Source organism: Coregonus lavaretus (assembly GCF_964263955.1).
Source record: "Coregonus lavaretus genome assembly, chromosome: 5".
Taxonomy (NCBI): Eukaryota; Metazoa; Chordata; class Actinopteri; order Salmoniformes; family Salmonidae; genus Coregonus; species Coregonus lavaretus.
In genome coordinates, this window is record NC_139992.1 from 60,908,485 (window position 1) to 60,921,387 (window position 12,903).

General features: G+C 42.5%; 1 pseudogene across 1 annotated transcript in view; it reads right to left on the minus strand.

Annotated features, from left to right (window-relative positions):
* Nucleotides 1–340: 340 nt before the first annotated feature.
* The window catches only part of LOC311129317 (inactive dipeptidyl peptidase 10-like), a 173,853-nt pseudogene continuing 161,290 nt past the window's right edge, over nt 341–12,903 (minus strand). The window contains exons 4-8 of the transcript in view: nt 7,353–7,590; nt 6,884–6,983; nt 2,175–2,233; nt 862–934; nt 341–495 (exon numbers count right to left, since the gene is read on the minus strand). The product of the transcript in view is annotated as an inactive dipeptidyl peptidase 10-like (transcript). The remainder of the gene's footprint in view (nt 496–861; nt 935–2,174; nt 2,234–6,883; nt 6,984–7,352; nt 7,591–12,903) is intronic.

Here is a 12,903-nt window from a genome sequence, read left to right on the forward strand (position 1 = left end):
ATGAGAAGCTTCTCATGAACACAAAGTATAACACCAGAACCAACGTTTAATGTTGTCCCCTAACACCCTAGCTTTACATCAACTATTATTATGACTTAGATGAGAAGACTTCAATGACTAGCACTATTATCAATGTCACATCACACTCGCAGAACTACTTTATTTGACCTCTTCCCATTATCACTCCACTATTACTTTCTTGAATTCTCCCTCACCAAGTTACTTTTCAAAGGTGGGGGCTTTTTTATATATCAGACAGATTTTCCTCGGGGCAGCAGGTAACTATTTTCAAACTTGAAATAATAAATGATTCAAGGCAGAGGGAGGAGGCCAGTTTAAATTATAAATGTATCACTAAGGCCTCCTTAATCAGGGACACAAAATCACACTTGGCATAGGAACAGAGAACGTAACTGGTCACCTGCAGAGTGTAGTTAACATTTGATATTGACAGCAGTTTCACAAGCTATGCGGAATGCTGAAAATGAACGGTGGCTGAAAGATAAATAATAAGTGAATCGTTGATGTTCTTGCACGACAGGCAATTTCATCCAAAATTACTATTGTAGGCAATTTTGCACAATGGAATTGTAACGTGTGCTCAGTTCTATTTTGTTAGTGTCTGCCATTCATACCGTACTCATTTATCTTTGATTCACCACTTAATGCTAACAATCAGTTCAACTGAACACACTACTAAGCCCATTGTTTGACCTACAAACTGTCTGACAGATAAAACACTCATTAGATGACTGCTTGTCTGCCATCTTTATTATTAATCTTACAAAGAGCTCCACATTGAAGTCCAACAATAGTGTGCAACCACTGCCCAGAATAGCTACTAGAAGAACTTGAACTCACCATCTGCTGTTCCATGGATGATGAGAAACTTCAGATGACTTGTGCCTGTGATGTTAGTCAGCAGACTGGAGAGCTGTTAGAGACACCATGATAATTGTATATAACTGAGAGATACTGAAAACATAAATACAACTATATTGAACAGAAATAAATGCAACATGCAAGAATTCAAAAGATTTTACTGAGTTACAGTTCATATGCATCTGTAGGTCATAAATTATATGGCAACAGCTCTGGTGGACATTCCTGCAGTCAGCATGCCAATTGCACACTCCCTCAAAACTTGAGACATCTGTGGCAATGTGTTGTGTGACAAAACTGCACATTTTAGAGTGGCCTTTTATTGTCCCCAGCACAAGGTTTCTTGATATGTCACACCTGTCAGGTGGACGGTATATCTTGGCTAAGGAGAAATGCTCACTAACAGGGATGTAAAAAAATATGTGCACAAACTTTGAGAGAAATAAGCTTTTTGTGTGTATGGAACATTTCAGTGTAGTATTCTCAAAGATTTCACAGATAAATGCATTCAAGCACATATTGCTGTACTTTAACAAGGGTCTTGCCATGACAGAAAAATCAACAGATATGAGGCTATTGCACTGTAATGGGTGTTTATTGGATCAATTGCTATGCCAAGATTAAATGTAGAATTTTCTAAATGCTTCCACCTTGACCGCCTCTCAATATTCTTCATAAAGACCATGGAAAATCAATCGTACAGTGGCTTGCGAAAGTATTCATCCCCCTAGGCACTTTTCCTATTTTGTTGCCTTACAACCTGGAATTAAAATCGATTTTTGGGGGGTTTGTATAATTTGATTTACACAACATGCCTACCACTTTGAAGATGCAAAATATTTTTTTTGTGTGAAACAAACAAGAAATAAAACAAAAAAACTGAAAACTTAAGCGTACATAAATATTCCCCCCCATGGTGCCGCTTGCTTGGTGGTGCACCTTGGTTAGTGGTGTTGCAGACTCTGGGGCCTTTCAGAACATGTGTAATATACTGAGATCATGTGACACTTAGAATGCACACAGGTGGACTTTATTTAACTAATTATGTGACTTCTGAAGGTAATTGGTTGCACTAGATCTTATTAGGGGCTTCATAGCAAAGGGGGTGAATACATATGCACGCACCACTATACCGGTATTAATTATTTTGAATTTTTTTAAACAAGTTTTTCATTTCACTTCACCAATTTGGACTATTTTGTCTATGTCCATTACATACAAATAAAAATCAATTTAAATTAAAGGTTCTAATGCAACAAAAGGGGTATGAATACTTTTGCAAGGCATTGTACTTGATATATATGCTCATCCTTTACTGGGAATCCAAAGTATCGCTCAGTGAAGACCGAACCTTTAGAAAAATACACAAAACATCATACTTAAGTGTGTGAACATCTTAAGTCTTTGAAAAATGACAGGTAGGAAATAGGAGATTGATAACATCAATGAAATATAAATAAATGCAGGTGAAATGAAAAGTGCGAAAAAAATCCAGTAATTGAATAGACAGAAAACAGGTATATTTTTCCTTCTGATTACCTCTGCATTCCCTGTACTATCAAATGAGCTTTATGCCACTATGTTTTGATGAAGATATTCAAATGTAGCTCTAAAGTGGGAGGAAACACTGCATTTCCTCCCATATGGAGGACACAGTGCCTGCCTGATATACAGTACCAGTCAAAAGTTTGAACACACCTACTCATTCCAGGGTTTTTCTTTGTTGTTAGTATTTTCTACACTGTAGAATAATAGTGAAGACATCAAATGTATGAAATAACATATATGGAATCATGTAGTAACCAAAAAATTTGTTAAACAAATCAAAATATATTTTATATTTGAGATTCTTCAAAGTAGCCACCCTTTGCCTTGATGACATCTGTGCACACTCTTGGCATTCTCTCAACCAGCTTCATGAGGTAGTCACCTGGAATGCATTTCAATTAACAGGTGTCCCTCGTTAAAAGTTAATTTGTGGAATTTCTTTCCTTCTTAATGCGTTTGAGCCAATCAGTTGTGTTGTGACAAGGTAGGAGTGGTATACAGAAGATAGCCCTATTTGGTAAAATACCAAGTCCATGTTATGGCAAGAACAGCTCAAATAAGCAAAGGGAAACGACAGTCCATCATTACTTTAAGACATAAAGGTCAGTCAATCCGGAAAATGTCAAGAACTTTGAAAGTTTCTTCAAGTGCAGTCGCAAAAACGATCAAGCGCTATGATGAAACTTTCTCTCATGAGGACCGCCATAGGAAAGGAAGTTCCAGAGTTACCTCTGCTGCAGAGGATAAGTTCATTAGAGTTACCAGCCTCAGAAATCAGCAATTAACTGCACCTCAGATTGCAGCCCAAATAAATGCTTCACAGAGTTCAAGTAACAGACACATCTCAACATTACCTGTTCAGAGGAGACTGCGTGAATCAGGCCTTCATGGTCGAATTGCTGCAAAGATACCAATAATAAAGGACACCAATAAGAAGAAGAGATTTGCTTGGCCAAGAAACACGAGCAATGGACATTAGACTGGTGGAAATCTGTCCTTTGGTCTGATAAATCCAAATTTGCGATTTTTGGTTCCAAGCGCCGTGTTTTTGTGAGACAGAGTAGGTGAATGGATGATCTCGGCAAGTGTGGTTCCCCCGGTGAAGCATGGAGGAGGAGGTGTAATGGTGTGGGGGTGCTTTGCTGTTGACACTGTCTGTGATTTATTTGGAATTCAAGGCACACTTAACCAGCATTGCTACCACAGCGATACGCCATCCCATCTGGTTTGCGCTTAGTGGGTCTATCATTTGTTTTTCAATAGGACAATGACCCAAAACACACCTCCAGGCTCTGTAAGGGCTATTTGACCAAGAAGGAGAATTATGTAGTGCTGCATCAGATCACCTGGCCTCCACAATGTCACGTTCGTTGAGAGACGGATTAGACCAAGGCGCAGCGTGGAATGCATACGTTTATTAAAACAATAAACACTGACAAACAACAAAAAGCAACAAAACGTGACGTCGGAAGGCTATACACAAACAAGCCCCAACACACCGAAACACAAACAAGATCCCACAACCCAGGCAGGAAAACTGGCTGCCTAAGTATGAACCCCAATCAGAGACAACGAGCGACAGCTGCCTCTGATTGGGAACCACACCTGGCCAAACATAGAAATACAAAACCTAGACTTTCACACCCTGACCAAACTACCTAGAGAATAACAGTCTCTCCAGGTCAGGGCAAGCTGCGTACTCCGGCCGCACCAACCTGCCTCATTAGGGTAGGGTCCGGGTGGGCATTCCGCCTCGGAGGCGGATCCGGCTCCGAGCGTGACGACCTCTCCCTCTCTGCCTCCCCGTTGTGCCCCTGGTCTGGTCTGGACCTCGGCGCGATGCTTCCCCTCTCCTTCCTCCCACGATGCACCAAGCCCTGTCTGGACCCTGGTATGGGAGACCCCGAACCTGGAGAGGGGCTGACGTCTGGGTCTGGATCGGCAACCCTCCCGCGATGCACCAAGCCCTGTCTGGACCCTGGTGTGGGAGACCCCGACCCTGGAGAGGGGCTGACGTCTGGGCCTGGAGTGGAGCCGCAGACCAGAGCTGGACTCAGCACCGGTGGAGCGCTGCTCTGGCTCCAGAGTGGAGCCGCTGACCGGAGCTGGACTAGGCACCGGTGGAGCGGACTGCTCTGGCTCCGGAGTGGAGCCGCTGACCGGAGCTGGACTGGGCACCATTGGAGCGGACTGCTCTGGCTCCGGAGTGGAGCCGCTGACCAGAGCAGAACTGGACCCCAGTGGAGCGGACTGCTCTGGCTCCGGAGTGGATCCGCTAACCGGAGCTGGGCCGGACTGGGAACACGCACCACTGGTCTGGTGCGAGGAGCAGGAATGGGCCGGGCTGGGAACACGCACCCCTCGTCTGGTGCGAGGAGCAGGCACGGGCCGTACCGGACTGGGAACACGCAACACTGGCTTGGTGCGAGGTGCAGGAATGGGTCGGACTGGCGACACGCACCACAGGTCTGATGCGAGGAGCAGGAACGGGCTGGGCCGGACTGGGGACACGCACCACTGGTCTGGTGTGAGGAGCAGGAACGGGCCGGGCCGGACTGGAGACACTTACCACAGGTCTGGTGCGAGGAGCAGGAACGGGCCGGGCCGGACTGGGAACACGCACCACTGGCTTGGTGCGGGGAGCAGGTATGGGGCGTATCGGGCTGGCGACACGCACCACTGGTTTGGTGCGAGGAGCAGGTATGGGCCGTACTGGACTGGGAACACGCACCACTGGTTTGGTGCGAGGAGAAGATACGGGCCATACCGGACTGGATACACGCACCACTGGTTTGGTGCAGGGAGCAGGCACGGGGCGTACCGGACTGGGAACCGGCGCTGGTGGTCTACGACTGTACTAGTCCTTTACTCTCCGTGCACAGTCCTCCTCCAGTGAGGACTCCTCCTTGAGCCCCCACGAGTGCAGTGTTCGGGGCTCTTCTCTATCGATCCCCGACCACCCTTTTAGCCCCCCCCCCCCCCAAATGTTATTGGGGCTGTCTCTCGGGCTTCCTCCTCAGCCGGCGCCTTCTGTGTTCCTCTCCTGCCTGGGCCTCCTCCTTCGCCCAGGGTCCTTTACCTGCCAAAATCTCCTCCCATGTCCAAAAACTCTTCCCCACCTGTGTCCAGGGTGTCTGCTGCTCCTGGGCACGCTGCTTGGTCCGTTTTTGGTGGGATCTTCTGTCACGTTCGCTGAGAGACGGATTAGACCAAGGCGCAGCGTGGAATGCATACATGTTTATTAAAACAATAAACACTGACAAACAACAAAAGGCAATGAAACGTGACGTCGGAAGGCTATACACAAACAAGTCCAAACACACCGAAACACAAACATTTACATTTAAGTCATTTAGCAGACGCTCTTATCCAGAGCGACTTACAGTTAGTGAATACATATTTTTTTATACTGGCCCCCCATGGGAATCGAACCCACAACCCTGGCGTTGCAAACGCCATGCTCTATCAACTGAGCTACATCCCTGCCGGCCATTCCCTCCCCTACTCTGGACGACGCTGGGCCAATTGTGCGCCGCCCATGAGTCTCCCGGTCGCGGCCGGCTGCGACAGAGCCTGGATTCGAACCAGGATCTCTAGTGGCACAGTTAGCACTGCGATGCAGTGCCTTAGACCACTGCGCCACTCAGGAGAACAAAAAAGATCCCACAACCCAGGCAGGAAAACTGGCTGCCTAAGTATGATCCCCAATCAGAGACAACGAGCGACAGCTGCCTCTGATTGGGAACCACACCCGGCCAAACATAGAAATACAAAACCTAGACTTTCACACTCTGACCAAACTACCTAGAGAATAACAGTCTCTCCAGGTCAGGGCGTGACACACAATCACCCGACCTCAACCCAATTAAGATGGTTTGGGTTGTGTTAGACCGCAGAGTGAAGGAAAAGCAGCCAACAAGTGCTCAGCATATGTGGGAACTCCTTCAAGACTGTTGGAAAAGCATTCCTCATGAAGCTGGTTGAGAGAATGGCAAGAGTGTGCAAAGCTGTCATCAAGGAAAGAGTTGGCTACTTTGAAGAGTCTAAAATCTAAAATATATTTTGATTTGTTCAACACTTTTTTTGGTTACTACATGATTCCATATGTGTTATTTCATAGTTTTGATATCTTCACTACTATTCTACAATGTAAAACCCTTGAATGAGTAGGTGTATCCAAACTTTTGACTTGTACTGTATATAGAGTAATAGTGCATGCTGGCCTAACCATTCACTTGAATGGTATAGTCAACAGCATCCATCAGCCTTATTGGATGGGGCCCGACATTCCAAGTCAATGGATGAGTGCCACATCTGCCTGCCGTATTTGACAGACCCCGATGTATTAAGTAAATGGGCATCAGCATAACTCCTCAGCCCTATTCAGCAGGACCTGTCAATTTGTATTAAATGAATGGCCACTGAAAGGATTTATCTTAGACTGGTAAATTACTGTGGAGTCTCCAGTCTGTCACGGGAGCGTCCGCAACCCCACACTTGAACATGGAACCAGAGGAGAGGAGAAGAAGAGAGCTCAGGAAGTCCCCATAAGCCTGGGGAAAACACAAAAACATATTGGACATGCAATTTTGGATATTGGTAGAAACCTATGTAAGTAAGATTACTAAAGACAACACGATTTGAAGGGTTATAGCAAAGTGTATATCTTCAAATATAATAAATTACACTTCTTTACATTTACATTTACATTTGAGTCATTTAGCAGACGCTCTTATCCAGAGCGACTTACAGTTAGTGAATGCATACATTGTTCATACTTTCCTTAAACTGCCATCTTGTTTTTATCTACATATGGCAGCTTGGTCAGGTACCTAATAAAATACAGGATGGTATAAGTCAAACATCTCTGAAATGCAATTGAAACAGCTCCCCCCGAATCAATTGTTTTCTAGGGTATCTACTAAGTCCCATGCGAAAGCTTTCAGATCATGCTCCAGCACATACTCTACTGCTGTGATCTGGTCCTGCACCTCCACAGTTCCCAAACGCTGGTGGACTTCATGTAGAACCCTCTGGCCCAGGAACCTACTCCCCCTGCCATCCAGATGAGCCACGATGACGTTATCTGAGCTGACCAGAACTGAGTCCCAGTCCAGAACAAACTGGTCACTCACTGCATGGCCACCAGGGGCACTGTCACTGTTGAACGCCATCAAAGTTGGTCAAACTGAATTTACCAACAAGCTTTAATATGAGTGACTTCTCTATGTGTTCAAAGGATCCTTGGAATCTCGTATTTCCTAGTTGGTGAAGTCGTAAATACAACATTAGTCTGTTCAAGTGTTTTTGAACGATTCAACCACTGACATATCAGCTAGCTAACTAACCTAGCTAATGTCACTAATAATGAGTTAGCTAGATTGCTGACATTGACAATATGGTCAAACAAGCTACATTATTCACATTATTAAGGTTGTAAATGGCTTCATTTTATCATCCTGTGGTTGAAAATGTGAAAGGTCAGTGATGAAACGTCTCACATCATAAATCCAGGTATCATATTCTGGGCAAAGTTTCCAACTTGTAAGTGGAGCATCTTTCCAGTGTCGGAATGTCTGATTTCCTATTTTCCAACAGTACTTGAAGACACCATTCATTCCATATCTCAGATAAAGTAATACGAGCTTTTAGGAAATCACTATTTGGATAAACACACTACACAAACACTTATTTTCTAAATCCCTGAAGAGATATAAGAAACAACAATAGTCTTTATCTTGATCCCTCAATCATCTCAGGAGAAATGTTGATGCAAAACTTTGGTTCCACTATTGCTCTCATACAATATTCAATCTGAAGCTAAGGATTTATAAAGATAAAGGTTTAGGAAACGACATACAGTACACTCAAGATAAGGATGCAGCAGTATTGGTGAAGGGGAAGGACACGTACAGGATCAGCAGAAGTGGATGCGCAGTGGTCTCATCAAAATCTATTGGCAAGATCAGCTCCAGACGGAGTGCTATAAAATAAATTCAAAATTCCCTTACACCTCAGCATTCCACATTATGCAGGCAATAAAAATACACATTGATTATAATGAGTACCAATCAGCTTGCCAAATTCAGAATCTTAACATATCATGTTTATTTCTACAATGAGAATCTTGAGAGAATTTTATATGTTAACCTGTTCTGATGAAATTATGATTTGACAAATTACATATCACATAGCACAACAAATTACCTAGCAACTGATTACATTGCAGACAGAATTACATGTATGGCAGCATACCTACAAATCAAGACATAAAAGAGGAAAAAAGGGTGGAAAAACATGGACAAAAGGCAAGCCTATAAAACCGAGTTAGAAATTGAGGTGCAGTCTCCATTCAGAAGCCTTAACAAAATGTAGCACATTGTGTCTAATTGCACACACGGACCGGAGCGAAGAACCCATATGGTGACCCTTCCCATTTAATTGGATCAGTAGATTGGCAGGCTTCTCATTCCAGAGCTGATTCACAATCACCTCACACAGCTGTGCACCTGTTCTATTAATTGTGTTTATCCCTGGTATCTGTTTATTATGTACTCTGGCACTGCAAGCGCCATGTCTCACACTCTACAGCTAAAAACCATGCCTGTAGCACGTAGCTAACATATGTTACCTGTAACTGTGCTTTTATTCCATGTGAATGAACCCCATGAGGGATAATGATGATAATTCATGATGAAGACGATAACAATTATAACTATGATTAAAATGACAGTGATGATGGGGATGATGGCAATGATGATGATGATGATGATGATGATGATGATGACGATGCCCAAAGACCGGGGTTAAAGTTATCCGTTACTGCTACTGACTTCCGTCATATGGATTCTGGAGAGTTCGTTTTTGAGATCAGAGTAGATCCGCAATAAAAAATCTCTGGGATGTAACTTTCCAGTACTACTATTTCTGCCATGTAACGGTAGCTAACTCCGTTCTGTACGTATGTGGGCAACCGCGGCATTCAAATGAGGCTGCAATGAAAACTAATGGGACTGTAGCGACAGTGTTGGCATCAAAATCCGGAGTGTGAACTAAGTTGATTCAGCGTTGATTGACATGGTAATAGACCAATAGTATTGGAGAAAAAAGTTGAAAAAACAGACCCCGCTGACGCTGTACGTTAAAGTGTGACATGTCACGACGTAACGTACGGCATTCATTATTCAACTCATTCTGTGCCGTACAGCCTCTTTCCACAAGGTGTAGCGCTTCTCTCACAGATTAAAAACAAGAAATGATCAATGGTGAGTGTAATGTTAATTACTCGTGAGTTCATCAATAGTTAATTCAATCAATTGTTAATTTTTCATGATCATGACTCTCAAAAACCGTGACACCAACAGTTTAATTGTGAAGATAAATTTAGCGCCGCCCTAAAAACCCTATTCAAATTCGTCACAAACCTTAAAATCGGTATGTAATGAGACATTACATAAACTCTTTATAGTGTTTTATTTACATTTTAGAGGTGATAAGTTGGACAAATCGGGTGATAAATATTCCTCTCGAAGCGCATTAAAGTTGCGAGAACAATAGGAAGGAAACATATTCTGACAAGCTGTCAATGCAAAACAATTCTTAATGCAATCGCAGGAAAAGACTTTTGAAAGCAGTTTTGGTCTTTTGTTAAAAAAGAGGGGGAATCCCAGTTTTACATTGCTACCATGTTTATTTCTCTACTTCAATTGCGCGTGGCATCATTTTACAAATGTAGTTTTACAACCCAAGTTTTAAGCATGGTTTAGGCACAGCTGCGCAACAGAGCTTTTAAAGGGGCAATGACATACTTTGTAATAGAAACAAAATAAAAAAAATTCGAGTTAATAATACTCAATAATTATTTATATATTCATATTTATAGTAAAATAAGTATTAATAATAACAATCAGGATGTTGTGTCCAATGGGGTAAATGTAGAAGGACAAACCTCATGCTTCAGCCTATGTAACTTTTATAGCCACTATGCTGCATCAGTTGGGCTACAGGTAATAATGATTATTGCTAATAGCACATAATATAGACATGGGATCATCAACTAAATTCAGCTGCGGGACGATTTTTTCTTGAGCGGATGGTCGGGGGGCTGGAACATAATTACAAATAATTTGTAGACTGCAAATTGACCGCAAGAAGCCCATACAGATATAATGTTTGACTAAAACATAATAATTTCAAACCTAATTTCAAAATTGTCAAAGACTCCAGCCACCCTAGTCATAGACTGTTCTCTTTGCTACCGCACGGCAAGCGGTACCGGAGCGCCAAGTCTAGGTCCAAAAAGCTTCTCAACAGCTTGTCTCTCTATTATGCGTGAGAATACTTGGGAACAGATTTCTTAAATTAAAATCACTTGGAGACGATTTCCTGGTGTTTTTATGTCCAACAATGTAAATTCCAATTGGGGAATATAGCATAGGCTATATGCATGGTCCAATATGATACAATTATTTAAACATAATTTTTACCAATATGTTATTGAGCCAATTTCTGGAGGTGGACATTATATTTTAGATTGTGGAGGATCATTTTAGTTTAATTAATTTTGGAGTAGAATGTCCTTTTAATTAGTCACCAGAACTGAGCTACTCCCTCCTCCCCGGACACCCTATGCAAGGGGAATGGAATTGGTCAAACATGTACAATACATGTACAAAATTATCCTCTTCTCCTAAAAGAATGATGGTCATGACCTTCTTACATTAAAGGGGAGGTAAACTTGGCCTCAGACAATCGATCTGAGATCGACTTAAGTTTCAGTTTTTTTGCTTTAACCCTTGCCCAAAGATGATTATCAAGATGATAGAATGATCATGATAAAGAAGGGATTGTCATACCGAGGTTGTTGATTTGTAAGGTTCTGATGTCTCTCTGTGGTATATTCCTATATATCAGCGCATCACTTGGTGCTGTGTTCTTCTCCAACGTGTCATTCTCTATTTACAGTGAAGGAACAATAAATAAACAAATAATTGGATTAACCAGACACACCAAAAAACTATCTCTCTTAAAACCGTCATGAGAAAGCATTATGTTTACATATCTGCATAAACTCCTAATTGCATATAATGGTATTAAATGTATTTGCATTTATATGGTATGCTATAATGTTCTGATATTCTTAAGACACATCTATGGTTGAAATTGAAACCCATTTCACTGAAATGAGCAGAATAATCAAATCACATGGTAGAATATGATCCTTTAATTAATCACATTACCATATCTATGTTCATACACATTTTCCAAACACTTCCCACTCACCCAATGCACACATCTGCTTTAGGATGCATTTAAAGACTGTACAAGCTCCACATGAGGATCAAATTGCTAAGAAACTGATTCAGCGATATACATTTGTTGTGGGCCCACGGAGGATATAATGATGCAACTTTAATGAGTGAATTAATCAACATCACTCATGCATTGTGCCTGCAGAGAAGGAAGACGTTGATCATTTATCTATTGCAGTATCCTTGTCTGTGTCCCAAATGGCAGCCTATTCCTTATTTAGTGCACTATTTTCACCAGGGCCCATAGGGCTCTGGTCAAACGTAGTGCACCACATTGGGAATAGGGGGTCATTTGGGACGCAGCCCTAACACTCCACTGCTTGAGGCCCTTGTGTACACTGGTGTTCATTGAAACTGATTTACAATGCTTTAATTGGTCCAATTGTGTATTTACTGTTGTACTGTATCGTCAGTGTTGAGCATTTGTAGTTGAATGGTGCGGCATTGTAGATCACGTACAGTGCCTTCAAAAAGTATTCACACCCCTTGACTTTTCAACATTTTGTTGTGTTACAGCCTGAATTTAAAATGGATTAAACTGAGATGTTTTGTCACTGGCCAACACACAATATCCCATAATATCAAAGTGGAAATATGTTTTTCATGAGGCCAATGGTGACTTTAAAACAGTTACAAAGATTAAAGGCTGTGATAGGAGAAAAAGTAGGATGGATCAACAACATTGTAGTTACTTCACAATACTAACCTAATTGACAGAGTGAAAAGAAGGAAGCCTGTACAGAATACAAATATTCCAAAAGATGCATCATGTTTGCAACAAGGCACTAAAGTAATAGTGCAAAAATTGTGGCAAAACGTAGTGGTGGCTGCATCATGTTATGGGTATACCCAGGTGGTAAGGGTATGTAACAACAAATCAGCCACGCTGATCCTCAACAAGGGGGCCCCTCAGGGGTGCGTGCTCAGTCCCCTCCTGTACTCCCTGTTCACCAATGACTGCATGGCCAGGCACAAATCCAACACCATCATTAAGTTTGCCGACGACACAACAGTGGTAGGCCTGATCACCGACAACGATGAGACAGCCTATAGGGAGGAGGTCAGAGACCTGGCCGTGTGGTGCCAGGATAACAACCTCTCCCTTAACATGACCAAGACAAAGGAGATGATTGTGGACTACAGGAAAAAAAAGAGGACTGAG